This window comes from Macaca nemestrina, chromosome 13, assembly GCF_043159975.1.
Source record: "Macaca nemestrina isolate mMacNem1 chromosome 13, mMacNem.hap1, whole genome shotgun sequence".
In the NCBI taxonomy this organism is placed as follows: domain Eukaryota; kingdom Metazoa; phylum Chordata; class Mammalia; order Primates; family Cercopithecidae; genus Macaca; species Macaca nemestrina.
In genome coordinates, this window is record NC_092137.1 from 96503948 (window position 1) to 96525676 (window position 21729).

Below are 21729 nucleotides of genomic sequence, written 5' to 3' on the forward strand. Positions count from 1 at the left end.
GAGAACAGATATTTCGGATCCCTTGGAAGACTATAGGGCCAAAGGAAATATCCTCCGATAACAAAGAGAAAGAAGCTTTCTGAGAAACTTCTTTGTGTTCTGTGAAACCATCTCACAGAGTTACAGCTTTCCCCTCAAGAAGACTTTCGCTAAGGCAGTTCTTGTGGAATTGGCAAAGTGATATTTGGAAGCCCATAGAGGGCTATGGTGAAAAACGAAATATCCTAAGATGAAATCTGGAAGGAAGCTTTCTGAGAAACTGCTTAGTGTTCTGGTAATTCATCGCACAGAGTTACATCTGTATTTCGTGGATCTCTTTGCTAGACTTATTTCTGTGGAATCTGAGAACAGATATTTCGGATCCCTTGGAAGACTATAGGGCCAAAGGAAATATCCTCCGATAACAAAGAGAAAGAAGCATTCTGAGAAACTTCTTGGTGTTCTGTGAAATCATCTCACAGAGTTACAGCTTTCTCCTCAAGAAGACTTTCGCTAAGGCAGTTCTTGTGGAATTGGCAAAGTGATATTTGGAAGCCCATAGAGGGCTATGGTGAAAAAGGAAATATCCTCAGAAGAAATCTGGAAAGAAGCTTTCTGAGAAACTGCTTAGTGTTCTGTTAATTCATCTCACAGAATTAAATCTGTATTTCGTGGATCTCTTTGCTAGCCTTATTTCTGTGGAATCTGAGAACAGATATTTCGGATCCCTTGGAAGACTATAGGGCCAAAGGAAATATCCTCCCATAACAAAGAGAAAGAAGCTTTCAGAGAAACTTCTTTGTGTTCTGTGAAATCATCTCACAGAGTTACAGCTTTTCCCTCAAGAAGCCTTTCGCTAAGACAGTTCTTGTGGAATTGGCAAAGTGACATTTGGAGCCCTTAGAGGGCTATGGTGAAAAAGGAAATATCCTCAGATGAAATCTGGAAAGAAGCTTTCTGAGAAACTGCTTATTGTTCTGTTAATTCATGTCACAGAGTTACATCTGTATTTCGTGGATCTCTTTGCTAGCCTTATTTCTGTGGAATCTGAGAACAGATATTTCGGATCCCTTGGAAGACTATAGGGCCACAAGAAATATTCTCCGATAACAAAGAGAAAGAAGCTTTCTGAGAAACTTCTTTGTGTTCTGTGAAATCATCTCACAGAGTTACAGCTTTCCCCTGAAGAAGCCTTTCGCTAAGACAGTTCTTGTGGAATTGGAAAAGTGATATTTGGAAGCCCATAGAGGGCTATGGTGAAAAAGGAAATATCCTCACATGAAATCTGGAAAGAAGCTTTCTGAGAAACTGCTTAGTGTTCTTTTAATTCATCGCACAGAGTTACATCTGTATTTCGTGGATCTCTTTGCTAGCCTTATTTCTGTGGAATCTGAGAACAGATATTTCGGATCCCTTGGAAGACTATAGGGCCAAAGGAAATATCCTCCGATAACAAAGAGAAAGAAGCTTTCTGAGAAACTTCTTTGTGTTCTGTGAAATCATCTCACAGAGTTACAGCTTTCCCCTCAAGAAGCCTTTCTCTAAGACAGTTCTTGTGGAATTGGCAAAGTTATATTTGGAAGCCCATAGAGGGCTACGGTGAAAACAGTAATATCCTCACATGAAATCTGGAAAGAAGCTTTCTGAGAAACTGCTTGGTGTTCTGTTAATTCATCTCACAGCGTTACATCTGTACTTCGTGGATCTCTTTGCTAGCCTTATTTCTGTGGAATCTGAGAACAGACATTTCGGATCCCTTGGAAGACTATAGGGCCAAAGGAAATATCCTCCGATAACAAAGAGAAAGAAGCTTTCTGAGAAACTTCTTTGTGTTCTGTGAAATCATCTCACAGTGTTACAGCTTTCCCCTCAAGAAGCCTTTCGGTAAGACAGTTCTTGTGAAATTGGCAAAGTGATATTTGGAAGCCCATAGAGGGCTGTGGTGAAAAAGGTAATATCCTCACATGAAATCTGGAAAGAAGCTTCCTGAGAAACTGCTTAGTGTTCTGTTAATTCATCTCACAGAGTTACATCTGTATTTCTTGGATATCTTTGCTAGCCTTATTTCTGTGGAATCTGAGAACAGATATTTCGGATCCCTTGGAAGACTATAGGGCCAAAGGAAATATCCTCCGATAACAAAAAGAAAGAAGCTTTCCGAGAAACCTCTTTGTGTTCTGTGAAACCATCTCACAGAGTTACAGCTTTCCCCTCAAGAAGCCTTTCGCTAAGGCAGTTCTTGTGGAATTGGCTAAGTGATATTTGGAAGCCCATAGAGTGCTATGGTGAAAAAGAAAATATTCTCAGATGAAATCTGGAAAGAAGCTTTCTGAGAAACTGCTTAGTGTTCTGTTAATTCATCTCACAGAGTTACATCTGTATTTCGTGGGTCTCTTTGCTAGCCTTATATCTGTGTAATCTGAGAACAGATATTTCGGATCAATTGGAGGACTATAGGGCCAAAGGAAATATTCTCCGATAACAAAGAGAAAGAAGCTTTCTGAGGAACTTCTTTGTGTTCTGTGAAATCATCTCACAGAGTTACAGCTTTCCCCGCAAGAAGCCTTTCGCTAAGACAGTTCTTGTGGAATTGACAAAGTGATATTTTGAAGCCCATAGAGGGCTATGGTGAAAAAGGAAATATCCTCACATGAAATCTGGAAAGAAGCTTCCTAAGAAACTGCTTAGTGTTCTGTTAATTCATCTCACAGAGTTACATCTGTATTTCCTGGATCTCTTTGCTAGCCTTATTTCTGTGGAATCTGAGAACAGATATTTCGGATCCCTTGGAAGATTATAGGGCCAAAGGAAATATCCTCCGATAACAAAGAGAAAGAAGCTTTCTGAGAAACTTCTTTGTGTTCTGTGAAATCAACTCACAGAGTTACAGCTTTCCCCTCAAGAAGACTTTCGCTAAGGCAGTTCTTGTGGAATTGGCAAAGTGATATTTGGAAGCCCATAGAGGGCTATGGTGAAAAACGAAATATCCTAAGATGAAATCTGGAAGGAAGCCTTCTGAGAAACTGCTTAGTGTTCTGTTAATTCATCGCACAGAGTTACATCTCTATTTCGTGGATCTCTTTGCTAGCCTTATTTCTGTGGAATCTGAGAACAGATATTTCGGATCCCTTGGAAAACTATAGGGCCAAAGGAAATATCCTCCGATAACAAAGAGAAAGAAGCTTTCTGAGAAACTTCTTGGTGTTCTGTGAAATCATCTCAGAGAGTTACAGCTTTCTCCTCAAGAAGACTTTCGCTAAGGTAGTTCTTGTGGAATTGGCAAAGTGATATTTGGAAGCCCATAGAGGGCTATGGTGAAAAAGGAAATATCCTCAGAAGAAATCTGGAAAGAAGCTTTCTGAGAAACTGCTTAGTGTTCTGTTAATTCATCTCACAGACTTATGTCTGTATTTCGTGGATCTCTTTGCTAGCCTTATTTCTGTGGAATCTGAGAACAGATATTTCGGATCCCTTTGAAGACTATAGGGCCAAAGGAAATATCCTCCGATAACAAAGAGAAAGAAGCTTTCTGAGAAATTTCTTTGTGTTTTGTGAAATCATCTCACAGAGTTACAGCTTTCCCCTCAAGAAGCGTTTCGCCAAGACAGTTCTTGTGCAATTTGCAAAGTGACATTTGGAAGCCCATAGAGGGCTATGGTGAAAAAGGTAATACCCACAGATGAAATCTGGAAAGAAGCATCTGAGAAACTGCTTAGTGTTCTGTTAATTCATCTCACAGAGTTACATCTGTATTTCGTGGATCTCTTTGCTAGCCTTATTTCTGTGGAATCTGAGAACAGATATTTCGGATCCCTTGGAAGACTATAGGGCCAAAGGAAATATCCTCCGATAACCAAGAGAAAGAACCTTTCTGAGAAACTTCTTTGTGTTCTGTGAAATCATCTCACAGAGTTACAGCTTTCCTCTCAAGAAGCCTTTCGCTAAGACAGTTCTTGTGGAATTGGCAAAGTGATATTTGGAAGCCCTTAGAGGGCTATGTTGAAAAGGGCAATATCCTCAGATGAAATCTGGAAAGAAGCTTTCTGAGAAACTGCTTGGTGTTCTGTTAATTCATCTCACAGAGTTTCATCTGTATTTTGTGGATCTCTTTGCTAGCCTTATTTCTGTGGAATCTGAGAACAGATATTTCGGATCCCTTGGAAGACTATAGGGCCAAAGGAAATATCATCCGATAACAAAGAGAAAGAAGCTTTCTGAGAAACTTCTTTGTGTTCTGTGAAATCATCTCACAGAGTTACAGCTTTCCCCTCAAGAAGCCTTTCGCTAAGACAGTTCTTGTGGAATTGGCAAAGTGACATTTGGAGCCCATAGAGGGCTGTGCAGAAAAAGGAAATATCCTCAGATGAAATCTGGAAAGAAGCTTTCTGAGAAACTGCTTAGTGTTCTGTTAATTCATCTCACAGAGTTACATCTGTATTTTGTGGATGTCTTTCCTAGCCTTATTTCTGTGGAATCTGAGAACAGATATTTCGGATCATTTGGAAGAATATAGGGCCAAAGGAAATATGCTCCGACAACCAAGAGAAAGAAGTTTTCTGAGAAACTTCTTTGTAGTCTGTGAAATCATCTCACAGAGTTACAGCTTTCCCCTCAAGAAGCCTTTCGCTAAGACAGTTCTTGTGGAATTCGCAAAGTGATATTTGGAAGCCCACAGAGGGCTACGGTGAAAAAGGAAATATCCTCAGATGAAATCTGGAAAGAAGCTTTCTGAGAAACTGCTTAGTGTTCTGTTAATTCATCTCACAGAGTTACGTCTGTATTGCGTCGATCTCTTCGCTAGCCTTATTTCTGTGGAATCTGCGAACAGATATTTCGGATCCCTTGCAAGACTATAGGCCCAAAGGAAATATCCTCCGATAACAAAGAGAAAGAAGCTTTCTGAGAAACTTCTTTGTGTTCTGTGAAATCATCTCACAGAGTTACAGCTTTCCCCTCAAGAAGCCTTTCGCTGAAACAGTTCTTGTGGAATTGGCAAAATGATATTTGGAAGCCCATAGAGGGCTCTGATGAAAAAGGAAATATCCTTAGATTAAATCTGGAAAAAAGCTTTCTGAGAAACTGCCTAGTGTTCTGTTAATTCATCTCATAGAGTTACATCTGTATTTCGTGCATCTCTTTCCTAGCCTTATTTCTGTGGAATCTGAGAACAGATATTTCGGATCCCTTGGAAGACTATATGGCCAAAGGAAATATCCTCCGATAACAAAGAGAAAGAAGCTTTCTGAGAAACTTCTTTGTGTTCTGTGAAATCATCTCACAGAGTTACAGTATTCCCCTCAAGAAGCCTTTCGCTAAGACAGTTCTTGTGGAATTGGCATAGTGATACTTGGAAGCCCTTAGAGGGCTATGGTGAAAAAGGAAATATCCTCAGATGAAATCTCGAAAGAAGGTTTCTGAGAAACTGCTTAGTGTTCTGTTAATTCATCTCACAGAGGTACATCTGTATTTCGTGGATCTCTTTGTTAGGCTTATTTCTGTGGAATCTGAGAACAGATATTTCGGATCCCTTTGTAGACTATGTTGCCAAAGGAAATATCCCCCGATAACAAAGAGAAAGCAGCTTTCTGAGAAACTTGATTGTGGTCTGTGAAATCATCTCACAGAGTTACAGCTTTCCCCTCAAGAAGCCTGTCGCTAAGACATTTCTTCTGGAACTGGCAAAGTGATATTTGGAAGCCCATAGAGGGCTATGGTGAAAAAGGAAATATCCTCAGATGTAATCTGGAAAGAAGCTTTCTGAGAAACTGCTTAGTGTTCTGTTAATTCATCTCACAGAGTTACATCTGTATTTCGTGGATCTCTTTGCTAGCCTTATTTCTGTGGAATCTCAGAACACATATTTCGGAACCCTTGGAAGACTATAGGGCCAAAGGAAGTATCCTCCGATAACAAAGAGAAAGAAGCTTTCTGAGAAACTTCTTTGTGTTCTTTGAAATCATCTCACAGAGTTACAGCTTTCCCCTCAAGAAGTCTTTCGCTGAAACAGTTCTTGTGGAATTGGCAAAGTGATATTTGGTAGCCCATGGAGGGCTATGGTGAAAAAGGAAATATCCTCAGATGAAATCTGGAAAGAAGCTTTCTGAGAAACTGCTTAGTGTTCTGTTAATTCATCTCACAGAGTTACATCTGTATTTCGTGGGTCTCTTTGCTGGCCTTATATCTGTGGAATCTGAGAACAGATATTTCGGATCAATTGGAGGACTATAGGGCCAAAGGATATATCCTCCGATAACAAAGAGAAAGAAGCTTTCTGAGAAACTTCTTTGTGTTCTGTGAAATCATCTCACAGAGTTACAGCTTTCCCCTCAAGAAGCGTTTCGCCAAGACAGTTCTTGTTGAATTGGCAAAGTGACATTTGGAAGCCCATACAGGGCTATGGTGAAAAAGGAAATATCCTCAGATGAAATCTGGAAAGAAGCGTTCTGAGAAACTGCTTAGTGTTCTGTTAATTCATCTCATAGAGTTACATCTGTATTTCCTGGATCTCTTTGCTAGCCTTATTTCTGTGGAATCTGGGAACAGATATTTCGGATACCTTGGAAGACTATAGGGCCAAAGGAAATATCCTCCCATAACAATGAGAAAGAAGCTTTCTGAGAAACTTCTTTGTGTTCTGTGAAATCATCTCACAGAGTTACAGCTTTTCCCTCAAGAAGCCTTTCGCTAAGACAGTTCTTGTGGAATTGGCAAAGTTACATTTGGAGCCCATAGAGGGCTATGGTGAAAAAGGAAATATCCTCAGATGAAATCTGGAAAGAAGCTTTCTGAGAAACTGCTTAGTGTTCTGTTAATTCATCTCACAGAGTTACATCTGTATTTCGTGGATCTCTTTGCTAGCCTTATTTCTGTGGAATCTGAGAACAGATATTTCGGATGCCTTGGAAGACTATAGGGCCAAAGGGAATATTCTCCGATAACAAAGAGAAAGAAGCTTTCTGAGAAACTTCTTTGTGTTCTGTGAAATCATCTCAAGGAGTTACAGCTTTCCCCTCAAGAAGCCTTTCGCTAAGACAGTTCTTGTGGAATTGGCAAAGTGATATTTGGAAGCCCATAGAGGGCTATGGTGAAAAAGGAAATATCCTCACATGAAATCTGGAAAGAAGCTTCCTGAGAAACTGCTTAGTGTTCTGTTAATTCATCTCACAGAGTTACATCTGTATTTCGTGGATCTCTTTGCTAGCCTTATTTCTGTGGAATCTGAGAACAGATATTTCGGATCCCTTGGAAGACTATAGGGCCAAAGGAAATATCCTCCGATAACAAAGAGAAAGAAGCTTTCTGAGAAACTTCTTTGTGTTCTGTGAAATCATCTCACAGAGTTACAGCTTTCCCCTCAAGAAGACTTTCGCTAAGGCAGTTCTTGTGGAATTGGCAAAGTGATATTTGGAAGCCCATAGAGGGCTATGGTGAAAAACGAAATATCCTAAGATGAAATCTGGAAGGAAGCTTTCTGAGAAACTGCTTAGTGTTCTGGTAATTCATCGCACAGAGTTACATCTGTATTTCGTGGATCTCTTTGCTAGACTTATTTCTGTGGAATCTGAGAACAGATATTTCGGATCCCTTGGAAGACTATAGGGCCAAAGGAAATATCCTCCGATAACAAAGAGAAAGAAGCATTCTGAGAAACTTCTTGGTGTTCTGTGAAATCATCTCACAGAGTTACAGCTTTCTCCTCAAGAAGACTTTCGCTAAGGCAGTTCTTGTGGAATTGGCAAAGTGATATTTGGAAGCCCATAGAGGGCTATGGTGAAAAAGGAAATATCCTCAGAAGAAATCTGGAAAGAAGCTTTCTGAGAAACTGCTTAGTGTTCTGTTAATTCATCTCACAGAATTAAATCTGTATTTCGTGGATCTCTTTGCTAGCCTTATTTCTGTGGAATCTGAGAACAGATATTTCGGATCCCTTGGAAGACTATAGGGCCAAAGGAAATATCCTCCCATAACAAAGAGAAAGAAGCTTTCAGAGAAACTTCTTTGTGTTCTGTGAAATCATCTCACAGAGTTACAGCTTTTCCCTCAAGAAGCCTTTCGCTAAGACAGTTCTTGTGGAATTGGCAAAGTGACATTTGGAGCCCTTAGAGGGCTATGGTGAAAAAGGAAATATCCTCAGATGAAATCTGGAAAGAAGCTTTCTGAGAAACTGCTTATTGTTCTGTTAATTCATGTCACAGAGTTACATCTGTATTTCGTGGATCTCTTTGCTAGCCTTATTTCTGTGGAATCTGAGAACAGATATTTCGGATCCCTTGGAAGACTATAGGGCCACAAGAAATATTCTCCGATAACAAAGAGAAAGAAGCTTTCTGAGAAACTTCTTTGTGTTCTGTGAAATCATCTCACAGAGTTACAGCTTTCCCCTGAAGAAGCCTTTCGCTAAGACAGTTCTTGTGGAATTGGAAAAGTGATATTTGGAAGCCCATAGAGGGCTATGGTGAAAAAGGAAATATCCTCACATGAAATCTGGAAAGAAGCTTTCTGAGAAACTGCTTAGTGTTCTTTTAATTCATCGCACAGAGTTACATCTGTATTTCGTGGATCTCTTTGCTAGCCTTATTTCTGTGGAATCTGAGAACAGATATTTCGGATCCCTTGGAAGACTATAGGGCCAAAGGAAATATCCTCCGATAACAAAGAGAAAGAAGCTTTCTGAGAAACTTCTTTGTGTTCTGTGAAATCATCTCACAGAGTTACAGCTTTCCCCTCAAGAAGCCTTTCTCTAAGACAGTTCTTGTGGAATTGGCAAAGTTATATTTGGAAGCCCATAGAGGGCTACGGTGAAAACAGTAATATCCTCACATGAAATCTGGAAAGAAGCTTTCTGAGAAACTGCTTGGTGTTCTGTTAATTCATCTCACAGCGTTACATCTGTACTTCGTGGATCTCTTTGCTAGCCTTATTTCTGTGGAATCTGAGAACAGACATTTCGGATCCCTTGGAAGACTATAGGGCCAAAGGAAATATCCTCCGATAACAAAGAGAAAGAAGCTTTCTGAGAAACTTCTTTGTGTTCTGTGAAATCATCTCACAGTGTTACAGCTTTCCCCTCAAGAAGCCTTTCGGTAAGACAGTTCTTGTGAAATTGGCAAAGTGATATTTGGAAGCCCATAGAGGGCTGTGGTGAAAAAGGAAATATCCTCACATGAAATCTGGAAAGAAGCTTCCTGAGAAACTGCTTAGTGTTCTGTTAATTCATCTCACAGAGTTACATCTGTATTTCTTGGATATCTTTGCTAGCCTTATTTCTGTGGAATCTGAGAACAGATATTTCGGATCCCTTGGAAGACTATAGGGCCAAAGGAAATATCCTCCGATAACAAAAAGAAAGAAGCTTTCCGAGAAACCTCTTTGTGTTCTGTGAAACCATCTCACAGAGTTACAGCTTTCCCCTCAAGAAGCCTTTCGCTAAGGCAGTTCTTGTGGAATTGGCTAAGTGATATTTGGAAGCCCATAGAGTGCTATGGTGAAAAAGAAAATATTCTCAGATGAAATCTGGAAAGAAGCTTTCTGAGAAACTGCTTAGTGTTCTGTTAATTCATCTCACAGAGTTACATCTGTATTTCGTGGGTCTCTTTGCTAGCCTTATATCTGTGTAATCTGAGAACAGATATTTCGGATCAATTGGAGGACTATAGGGCCAAAGGAAATATTCTCCGATAACAAAGAGAAAGAAGCTTTCTGAGGAACTTCTTTGTGTTCTGTGAAATCATCTCACAGAGTTACAGCTTTCCCCTCAAGAAGCCTTTCGCTAAGACAGTTCTTGTGGAATTGACAAAGTGATATTTTGAAGCCCATAGAGGGCTATGGTGAAAAAGGAAATATCCTCACATGAAATCTGGAAAGAAGCTTCCTAAGAAACTGCTTAGTGTTCTGTTAATTCATCTCACAGAGTTACATCTGTATTTCGTGGATCTCTTTGCTAGCCTTATTTCTGTGGAATCTGAGAACAGATATTTCGGATCCCTTGGAAGATTATAGGGCCAAAGGAAATATCCTCCGATAACAAAGAGAAAGAAGCTTTCTGAGAAACTTCTTTGTGTTCTGTGAAATCAACTCACAGAGTTACAGCTTTCCCCTCAAGAAGACTTTCGCTAAGGCAGTTCTTGTGGAATTGGCAAAGTGATATTTGGAAGCCCATAGAGGGCTATGGTGAAAAACGAAATATCCTAAGATGAAATCTGGAAGGAAGCCTTCTGAGAAACTGCTTAGTGTTCTGTTAATTCATCGCACAGAGTTACATCTCTATTTCGTGGATCTCTTTGCTAGCCTTATTTCTGTGGAATCTGAGAACAGATATTTCGGATCCCTTGGAAAACTATAGGGCCAAAGGAAATATCCTCCGATAACAAAGAGAAAGAAGCTTTCTGAGAAACTTCTTGGTGTTCTGTGAAATCATCTCAGAGAGTTACAGCTTTCTCCTCAAGAAGACTTTCGCTAAGGTAGTTCTTGTGGAATTGGCAAAGTGATATTTGGAAGCCCATAGAGGGCTATGGTGAAAAAGGAAATATCCTCAGAAGAAATCTGGAAAGAAGCTTTCTGAGAAACTGCTTAGTGTTCTGTTAATTCATCTCACAGACTTATGTCTGTATTTCGTGGATCTCTTTGCTAGCCTTATTTCTGTGGAATCTGAGAACAGATATTTCGGATCCCTTTGAAGACTATAGGGCCAAAGGAAATATCCTCCGATAACAAAGAGAAAGAAGCTTTCTGAGAAATTTCTTTGTGTTTTGTGAAATCATCTCACAGAGTTACAGCTTTCCCCTCAAGAAGCGTTTCGCCAAGACAGTTCTTGTGCAATTTGCAAAGTGACATTTGGAAGCCCATAGAGGGCTATGGTGAAAAAGGTAATACCCACAGATGAAATCTGGAAAGAAGCATCTGAGAAACTGCTTAGTGTTCTGTTAATTCATCTCACAGAGTTACATCTGTATTTCGTGGATCTCTTTGCTAGCCTTATTTCTGTGGAATCTGAGAACAGATATTTCGGATCCCTTGGAAGACTATAGGGCCAAAGGAAATATCCTCCGATAACCAAGAGAAAGAACCTTTCTGAGAAACTTCTTTGTGTTCTGTGAAATCATCTCACAGAGTTACAGCTTTCCTCTCAAGAAGCCTTTCGCTAAGACAGTTCTTGTGGAATTGGCAAAGTGATATTTGGAAGCCCTTAGAGGGCTATGTTGAAAAAGGCAATATCCTCAGATGAAATCTGGAAAGAAGCTTTCTGAGAAACTGCTTGGTGTTCTGTTAATTCATCTCACAGAGTTTCATCTGTATTTTGTGGATCTCTTTGCTAGCCTTATTTCTGTGGAATCTGAGAACAGATATTTCGGATCCCTTGGAAGACTATAGGGCCAAAGGAAATATCATCCGATAACAAAGAGAAAGAAGCTTTCTGAGAAACTTCTTTGTGTTCTGTGAAATCATCTCACAGAGTTACAGCTTTCCCCTCAAGAAGCCTTTCGCTAAGACAGTTCTTGTGGAATTGGCAAAGTGACATTTGGAGCCCATAGAGGGCTGTGCAGAAAAAGGAAATATCCTCAGATGAAATCTGGAAAGAAGCTTTCTGAGAAACTGCTTAGTGTTCTGTTAATTCATCTCACAGAGTTACATCTGTATTTTGTGGATGTCTTTCCTAGCCTTATTTCTGTGGAATCTGAGAACAGATATTTCGGATCATTTGGAAGAATATAGGGCCAAAGGAAATATGCTCCGACAACCAAGAGAAAGAAGTTTTCTGAGAAACTTCTTTGTAGTCTGTGAAATCATCTCACAGAGTTACAGCTTTCCCCTCAAGAAGCCTTTCGCTAAGACAGTTCTTGTGGAATTCGCAAAGTGATATTTGGAAGCCCACAGAGGGCTACGGTGAAAAAGGAAATATCCTCAGATGAAATCTGGAAAGAAGCTTTCTGAGAAACTGCTTAGTGTTCTGTTAATTCATCTCACAGAGTTACGTCTGTATTGCGTCGATCTCTTCGCTAGCCTTATTTCTGTGGAATCTGCGAACAGATATTTCGGATCCCTTGCAAGACTATAGGCCCAAAGGAAATATCCTCCGATAACAAAGAGAAAGAAGCTTTCTGAGAAACTTCTTTGTGTTCTGTGAAATCATCTCACAGAGTTACAGCTTTCCCCTCAAGAAGCCTTTCGCTGAAACAGTTCTTGTGGAATTGGCAAAATGATATTTGGAAGCCCATAGAGGGCTCTGATGAAAAAGGAAATATCCTTAGATTAAATCTGGAAAAAAGCTTTCTGAGAAACTGCCTAGTGTTCTGTTAATTCATCTCATAGAGTTACATCTGTATTTCGTGCATCTCTTTCCTAGCCTTATTTCTGTGGAATCTGAGAACAGATATTTCGGATCCCTTGGAAGACTATATGGCCAAAGGAAATATCCTCCGATAACAAAGAGAAAGAAGCTTTCTGAGAAACTTCTTTGTGTTCTGTGAAATCATCTCACAGAGTTACAGTATTCCCCTCAAGAAGCCTTTCGCTAAGACAGTTCTTGTGGAATTGGCATAGTGATACTTGGAAGCCCTTAGAGGGCTATGGTGAAAAAGGAAATATCCTCAGATGAAATCTCGAAAGAAGGTTTCTGAGAAACTGCTTAGTGTTCTGTTAATTCATCTCACAGAGTTACATCTGTATTTCGTGGATCTCTTTGTTAGGCTTATTTCTGTGGAATCTGAGAACAGATATTTCGGATCCCTTTGTAGACTATGTTGCCAAAGGAAATATCCCCCGATAACAAAGAGAAAGCAGCTTTCTGAGAAACTTGATTGTGGTCTGTGAAATCATCTCACAGAGTTACAGCTTTCCCCTCAAGAAGCCTGTCGCTAAGACATTTCTTCTGGAACTGGCAAAGTGATATTTGGAAGCCCATAGAGGGCTATGGTGAAAAAGGAAATATCCTCAGATGTAACCTGGAAAGAAGCTTTCTGAGAAACTGCTTAGTGTTCTGTTAATTCATCTAACAGAGTTACATCTGTATTTCGTGGGTCTCTTTGCTAGCCTTATATCTGTGGAATCTGAGAACAGATATTTCGGATCAATTGGAGGACTATAGGGCCAAAGGATATATCCTCCGATAACAAAGAGAAAGAAGCTTTCTGAGAAACTTCTTTGTGTTCTGTGAAATCATCTCACAGAGTTACAGCTTTCCCCTCAAGAAGCGTTTCGCCAAGACAGTTCTTGTTGAATTGGCAAAGTGACATTTGGAAGCCCATACAGGGCTATGGTGAAAAAGGAAATATCCTCAGATGAAATCTGGAAAGAAGCGTTCTGAGAAACTGCTTAGTGTTCTGTTAATTCATCTCATAGAGTTACATCTGTATTTCCTGGATCTCTTTGCTAGCCTTATTTCTGTGGAATCTGAGAACAGATATTTCGGATACCTTGGAAGACTATAGGGCCAAAGGAAATATCCTCCCATAACAATGAGAAAGACGCTTTCTGAGAAACTTCTTTGTGTTCTGTGAAATCATCTCACAGAGTTACAGCTTTTCCCTCAAGAAGCCTTTCGCTAAGACAGTTCTTGTGGAATTGGCAAAGTTACATTTGGAGCCCATAGAGGGCTATGGTGAAAAAGGAAATATCCTCAGATGAAATCTGGAAAGAAGCTTTCTGAGAAACTGCTTAGTGTTCTGTTAATTCATCTCACAGAGTTACATCTGTATTTCGTGGATCTCTTTGCTAGCCTTATTTCTGTGGAATCTGAGAACAGATATTTCGGATGCCTTGGAAGACTATAGGGCCAAAGGGAATATTCTCCGATAACAAAGAGAAAGAAGCTTTCTGAGAAACTTCTTTGTGTTCTGTGAAATCATCTCACAGAGTTACAGCTTTCCCCTCAAGAAGCCTTTCGCTAAGACAGTTCTTGTGGAATTGGCAAAGTGATATTTGGAAGCCCATAGAGGGCTATGGTGAAAAAGGAAATATCCTCACATGAAATCTGGAAAGAAGCTTCCTGAGAAACTGCTTAGTGTTCTGTTAATTCATCTCACAGAGTTACATCTGTATTTCGTGGATCTCTTTGCTAGCCTTATTTCTGTGGAATCTGAGAAGAGATATTTCGGATCCCTTGGAAGACTAGAGGGCCAAAGGAAATATCCTCCGATAACAAAGAGAAAGAAGCTTTCTGAGAAACTTCTTTGTGTTCTGTGAAATCATCTCACAGAGTTACAGCTTTCCCCTCAAGAAGACTTTCGCTAAGGCAGTTCTTGTGGAATTGGCAAAGTGATATTTGGAAGCCCATAGAGGGCTATGGTGAAAAACGAAATATCCTAAGATGAAATCTGGAAGGAAGCTTTCTGAGAAACTGCTTAGTGTTCTGGTAATTCATCGCACAGAGTTACATCTGTATTTCGTGGATCTCTTTGCTAGCCTTATTTCTGTGGAATCTGAGAACAGATATTTCGGATCCCTTGGAAGACTATAGGGCCAAAGGAAATATCCTCCGATAACAAAGAGAAAGAAGCATTCTGAGAAACTTCTTGGTGTTCTGTGAAATCATCTCACAGAGTTACAGCTTTCTCCTCAAGAAGACTTTCGCTAAGGCAGTTCTTGTGGAATTGGCAAAGTGATATTTGGAACCCCTAGAGGGCTATGGTGAAAAAGGAAATATCCTCAGAAGAAATCTGGAAAGAAGCTTTCTGAGAAACTGCTTAGTGTTCTGTTAATTCATCTCACAGAATTAAATCTGTATTTCGTGGATCTCTTTGCTAGCCTTATTTCTGTGGAATCTGAGAACAGATATTTCGGATCCCTTTGAAGACTATAGGGCCAAAGGAAATATCCTCCGATAACAAAGAGAAAGAAGCTTCCTGAGAAATTTCTTTGTGTTCTGTGAAATCATCTCACAGAGTTACAGCTTTCCCCTCAAGAAGCGTTTCGCCAAGACAGTTCTTGTGCAATTGGCAAAGTGACATTTGGAAGCCCATAGAGGGCTACGGTGAAAAAGGAAATATCCACAGATGAAATCTGGAAAGAAGCATCTGAGAAACTGCTTAGTGTTCTGTTAATTCATCTAACAGAGATACATATGTATTTCGTGGATCTCTTTGCTAGCCTTATTTCTGTGGAATCTGAGATCAGATATTTCGGATCCCTTGGAAGACTATAGGGCCAAAGGAAATATCCTCCGATAACCTAGAGAAAGAAGCTTTCTGAGAAACTTCTTTGTGTTCTGTGATATCATCTCACAGAGTTACAGCTTTCCTCTCAAGAAGCCTTTCGCTAAGACAGTTCTTGTGGAATTGGCAAAGTCATATTTGGAATCCCTTAGAGGGCTACGGTGAAAAAGGAAATATCCTCAGATGAAATCTGGAAAGAAGCTTTCTGAGAAACTGCTTCGTGTTCTGTTAATTCATCTCACAGAGTTTCATCTGTATTTTGTGGATCTCTTTGCTAGACTTATTTCTGTGGAATCTGAGAACAGATATTTCGGATCCCTTGGAAGACTATAGGGCCACAGGAAATATCCTCCGATAAAAAAGAGAAAGAAGCTTTCTGAGAAACTTCTTTGTGTTCTGTGAAATCATCTCACAGAGTTACAACTTTCCTCACAAGAAGCCTTTCGCGAAGACAGTTCTTGTGGAATAGGCAAAGTGATATTTGGAAGCCCTTAGAGGGCTATGGTGAAAAAGGCAATATCCTCAGATGAAATCTGGAAAGAAGCTTTCTGAGAAACTGCTTAGTGTTCTGTTAATTCATCTCACAGAGTTTCATATGTATTTTGTGGATATCTTTGCTAGACTTATTTCTGTGGAATCTGAGAACAGATATTTCGGATCCCTTGGAAGACTATATTGCCATAGGAAATATCCTCCGATAACAAAGAGAAAGAAGCTTTCTGAGAAACTTCTTCGTGTTCTGTGAAATCATCTCACAGAGTTACAGCTTTCCCCTCAAGAAGAGTTTCGCCAATACAGTTCTTGTGGAATTGGCAAAGTGACTTTTGGAAGCCCATAGAGGGCTATGGTGAAAAAGGAAATATCCTCAGAAGAAATCTGGAAAGAAGCTTTCTGAGAAACTGCTTAGTGTTCTGTTAATACACCTCACAGAGTTACATCTGTATTTCGTGGATGTCTTTGCTAGCCTTATTTCTGTGGAATCTGAGAACAGATATTTCGGATCCCTTGCAAGACTATAGGGCCAAAGGAAATATCCTCCGATAACAAAGAGAAAGAATTTTTCTGAGAAATTTCTTTGTGTTCTGTGAAATCACAGCATAGAGTTACAGCTTTCCCCTCAAGAAGCGTTTCGCCAAGACAGTTCTTGTTGAATTGGCAAAGTGATATTTGGAAGCCCATAGAGGGCTAGGGTGAAAAAGGAAATATCCTCAGATGAAATCTGGAAAGAAGCGTTCTGAGAAACTGCTTAGTGTTCTGTTAATTCATCTCACAGAGTTACATCTGTATTTCGTGGATCTCTTTGTTAGGCTTATTTCTGTGGAATCTGAGAACAGATATTTCGGATCCCTTTGTATACTATGGGGCCAAAGGAAATATCCCCCGATAACAAAGAGAAAGCAGCTTTCTGAGAAACTTGATTGTGGTCTGTGAAATCATCTCACAGAGTTACAGCTTTCCCCTCAAGAAGCCTGTCGCTAAGACATTTCTTGTGGAACTGGCAAAGTGATATTTGGAAGCCCATAGAGGGCTATGGTGAAAAAGGAAATATCCTCAGATGTAATCTGGAAAGAAGCTTTCTGAGAAACTGCTTAGTGTTCTGTTAATTCATCTCACAGAGTTACATCTGTATTTCGTGGATCTCTTTGCTAGCCTTATTTCTGTGGAATCTCAGAACACATATTTCGGAACCCTTGGAAGACTATGGGGCCAAAGGAAGTATCCTCCGATAACAAAGAGAAAGAAGCTTTCTGAGAAACTTCTTTGTGTTCTTTGAAATCATCTCAGAGAGTTACAGCTTTCCCCTCAAGAAGTCTTTCGCTGAAACAGTTCTTGTGGAATTGGCAAAGTGATATTTGGAAGCCCATGGAGGGCTACGGTGAAAAAGGAAATATCCTCAGATGAAATCTGGAAAGAAGCTTTCTGAGAAACTGCTTAGTGTTCTGTTAATTCATCTCACAGAGTTACATCTGTATTTCGTGCATCTCTTTGCTAGCCTTATTTCTGTGGTATCTGAGAACAGATATTTCGGATCCCTTGGAAGACTATACGGCCAAAGGAAATATCGTCCTATAACAAAGAGAAAGAAGCTTTCTGAGAAACTTCTTTGTGTTCTGTGAAATCATCTCACAGAGTTACAGTATTCCCCTCAAGAAGCCTTTCGCTAAGACAGTTCTTGTGGAATTGGCATAGTGATACTTGGAAGCCCTTAGAGGGCTATGGTGAAAAAGGAAATATCCTCAGATGAAATCTGGAAAGAAGCTTTCTGAGAAACTGCTTAGTGTTCTGTTAATTCATCTCACAGAGTTACATCTGTATTTCGTGGATCTCTTTGTTAGGCTTATTTCTGTGGAATCTGAGAACAGATATTTCGGATCCCTTTGTAGACTATGGGGCCAAAGGAAATATCCCCCGATAACAAAGAGAAAGAAGCTTTCTGAGAAACTTGTTTGTGGTCTTTGAAATCATCTCACAGAGTTACAGCTTTCCCCTCAAGAAGCCTGTCGCTAAGACATTTCTTGTGGAACTGGCAAAGTGATATTTGGAAGCCCATAGAGGGCTATGGTGAAAAAGGAAATATCTTCAGATGAAATCTGGAAAGAAGATTTCTGAGAAACTGCTTAATGTTCTGTTAATTCATCTCACAGAGTTACATCTGTATTTCGTGGATCTCTTCGCTAGCCTATTTCTGTGGAATCTGAGAACCGATATTTCAGATCCCTTTGAAGACTATTGGGCCAAAGGAAATATCTCCCGATAACAAAGAGAAAGAAGCTTTCTGAGAAACTTCTTGGTGTTCTGTGAAATCATCTCACAGAGTTACAGCTTTCCCCTAAAGAAACCTTTCGCTGAAACAGTTCTTGTGGAATTGGCAAAGTGATATTTGGAAGCCCATAGAGGGGTATGATGAAAAAGGAAATATCCTTAGATTAAATTTGGAAAGAAGCTTTCTGAGAAACTGCTTAGTGTTCTGTTAATTCATCTCACAGAGTTACATCTGTGTTTCGTGCATCTCTTTGCTAGCCATATTTCTGTGGAATCTGAGAACACATATTTCGGATCCCTTGGAAGACTATATGGTCAAAGGAAATATCCTCAGATAACAAAGAGAAAGAAGCTTTCTGAGAAACTTCTTTGTGTTCTGTGAAATCATCTCACAGAGTTACAGCTTTCCCCTCAAGAAGTCTTTCGCTGAAACAGTTCTTGTGGAATTGGCAAAGTGATATTTTGAAGCCCAAAGAGGGCTATGGTGAAAAAGGAAATATCCTCAGATGAAATCTGGAAAGAAACTTTCTGAGAAACTGCTTAGTGTTCTGTTAATTCATCTCACAGAGTTACATCTGTATTTCGTGCATCTCTTTCCTAACCTTATTTCTGTGGAATCTGAGAACACATATTTCGGATCCCTTGGAAGACTATATGGTCAAAGGAAATATCCTCCGATAACAAAGAGAAAGAAGCTTTCTGAGAAACTTCTTTGTGTTCTGTGAAATCATCTCACAGAGTTACAGTATTCCCCTCAAGAAGCCTTTCGCTAAGACAGTTCTTGTGGAATTGGCATAGTGATATTTGGAAGCCCTTAGAGGGCTATGGTGAAAAAGGAAATATCCTCAGATGAAATCTGGAAAGAAGCTTTCTGAGAAACTGCTTAGTGTTCTGTTATTTCATCTCACAGAGTTACATCTGTATTTCGTGGATCTCTTTGTTAGGCTTTTTTCTGTGGAATCTGAGAACAGATATTTCGGATCCCTTTGTAGACTATGGGGCCAAAGGAAATATCCCCCGATAACAAAGAGAAAGAAGCTTTCTGAGAAACTTCTTTGTGGTCTGTGAAATCATCTCACAGAGTTAAAGCTTTCCCCTCAAGAAGCCTGTCGCTAAGACAGTTCTTGTGGAATTGGCAAAGTGATAGTTGGAAGTCCATAGAGGGCTATGGTGAAAAAGGATATATCCTCAAGTGAAATCTGGAAAGAAGATTTCTGAGAAACTGCTTAGTGTTCTGTTAATTCATCTCACAGAGTTACATCTGCATTTCGTGGATCTCTTTGCTAGCCTTATTTCTGTGGAATATGAGAACAGATATTTCGGATCCCTTGGAAGACTATAGGGCCAAAGGAAATATCCTCCGATAACAAAGAGAAAGAAGCTTTCTGAGAAACTTCTTTGTGTTCTGTGAAATCATCTCACAGAGTTACAGCTTTCCCCTCAAGAAGCCTTTTGCTAAAACAGTTCTTGTGGAATTGGCAAAGTGATATTTGGAAGCCCTTAGAGGGCTATGGTGAAAAAGGAATTATCCTCAGATGAAATGTGGAAAGAAGCTTTCTGAGAAACTGCTTAGTGTTCTCTTAATTCATCTTACAGTGTTACATCGGTATTTCCTGGATCTCTTTGCTAACCTTATTTCTGTGGAATCTGAGAACAGATATTTCGGATCCCTTGCAAGACTATAGGGCCAAAGGAAATATCCTCCGATAACAAAGAGAAAGAAGCTTTCTGAGAAACTTCTTTGTGTTCTTTGAAATCATCTCACAGAGTTACAGCTTTCCCCTTAAGAAGACTTTCGCTGAAACAGTTCTTGAAAATTGGCAAAGTGATATTTGGAATCCCTTAGAGGGCTATGGTGAAAAAGGAAATATCCTCACATGAAATCTGGAAAGAGGCTTTCTGAGAAACTGCTTAGTGTTCTGTTAATTCATCTCACAGAGTTACATCTGTATTTCGTGGATCTCTTTGCAAGCCTTAGTTCTGTGGAATCTGAGAGCAGATATTTGGGATCCCTTTGAAGACTCTACGGCCAAAGGAAATATCCTCCGATAACAAAGACAAAGAAGCTTTCTGAGAAACTTCTTTGGGTTCTGTGACAACATCTCACAGAGTTACAGCATTGCCCTCAAGAAGACTTTCGCTAAGACAGTTCTTGTGGAATTGGCAAAGTGATATTTGGAAGCCAATAGAGGGCTATGGTGAAAAAGGAAATAATCTCAGATGAAATCTGGAAAGAAGCTTTCTCAGAAACTCCTTAGTGTTCTGTTATTTCATCTCACAGAGTTACATCTGTATTTCCTGGATCTCTTTGCTAGCCTTATATCTGTGGAATCTGAGATCAGATATTTCGGATACCTTGGAAGACTAAAGGGCCAAAGGAAATATCCTCCGATAACAAAGAGAAAGAAGTTTTCTGAGAAAATTCTTTGTGTTCTATGAAATCATCTCACAGAGTTACAGCTTTCCCCTCAAGAAGCCCTTCGCCAAGACAGTTCTTGTGGAATTTGCAAAGTGATATTTGGAAGCCCATAGAGGGCTATGGTGAAAAAGGAAATATCCTCAGATGAAATCTGGAAAGGAGCTTTCTCAGAAACTGCTTAGTGTTCTGTTAATTCAAATCACAGAGTTACATCTGTATATCGTAGATCACTTTGCTGGCCTTATTTCTGTGGAATCTGAGAACAGATATTTCGGAACCCTTTGAAGACTAGAGGGCCAAAGGAAATATCCTCTGATAACAAAAAGAAAGAAGCTTTCTGAGAAACTTCTGTGTGTTCTGTAATATCATTTCACAGAGTTACAGCTTTCCCCACAAGAGGCCTTTCGCTGAGACAGTTCTTGAGGAATTGGCAAAGTGATATTTGGAAGCCCATAGAGGGCTATGGTGAAAAAGGAAATATCCTCAGATGAAATCTGGAAAGAAGCTTTCTGAGAAACTGCTCTGTGATATGTCACTTCCTCTCACAGAGTTACATCTCTACTTCTTAGATCTCTTTGCTAGCCTTATTTCTGTGGAATCTGAGAACAGATATTTCGGATCCCTTGGAAGTCTATAGGGCCAAAGGAAATATCCTCCGATAACAAAGAGAAACAAGCTTTCTGAGAAACTTCTTTGTGTTCTGTGAAATCATCTCACAGAGTTTCAGCATTCTCCTCAAGAAGCCTTTCGCTAAGACAGTTCTTGTGGAATTGGCAAAGTGATACTTGGAAGCCACTAGAGGGCTATGGTGAAAAAGAAAATATCCTCAGATGAAATCTGGAAAGAAGCTTTCTGATAAACATCTCAGTGTTCTGTTAATTCATCTCACAGAGTTACATCTGTATTTCGTGGATCTCTTTGCTAGCCTTATTTCTGTGGAATCTGAGAACAAATATTTCGGATCCCTCGCAAGACTATAGGGCCAGAGGGAATATCCTCCGATAACAAAGAGAAAGAAGCTTTCTGAGAAACTTCTTTGTGTTCTTTGAAATCATCTCACAGAGTTACAGCTTTCCCCTCAAGAAGTCTTTCGCTGAAACAGTTCTTGTGGAATTGGCAAAGTGATATTTGGAAGCCCATAGAGGGCTATGGTGAAAAAGGAAATATCCTCAGATGAAATCTGGAAAGAAGCTTTCTGAGAAACTGCTTAGTGTTCTGTTAATTCATCTCACAGAGTTTCATCTGTATTTCGTGCATCTCTTTGCTAGCCTTATTTCTGTGGAATCTGAGAACAGATATTTCGGATCCCTTGGAAGACTATATGGCCAAAGGAAATATCCTCCGATAACAAAGAGAAAGAAGCTTTCTGAGAAATTTCTTTGTGTTCTGTGAAATCATCTCACTGAGTTACAGTATTCC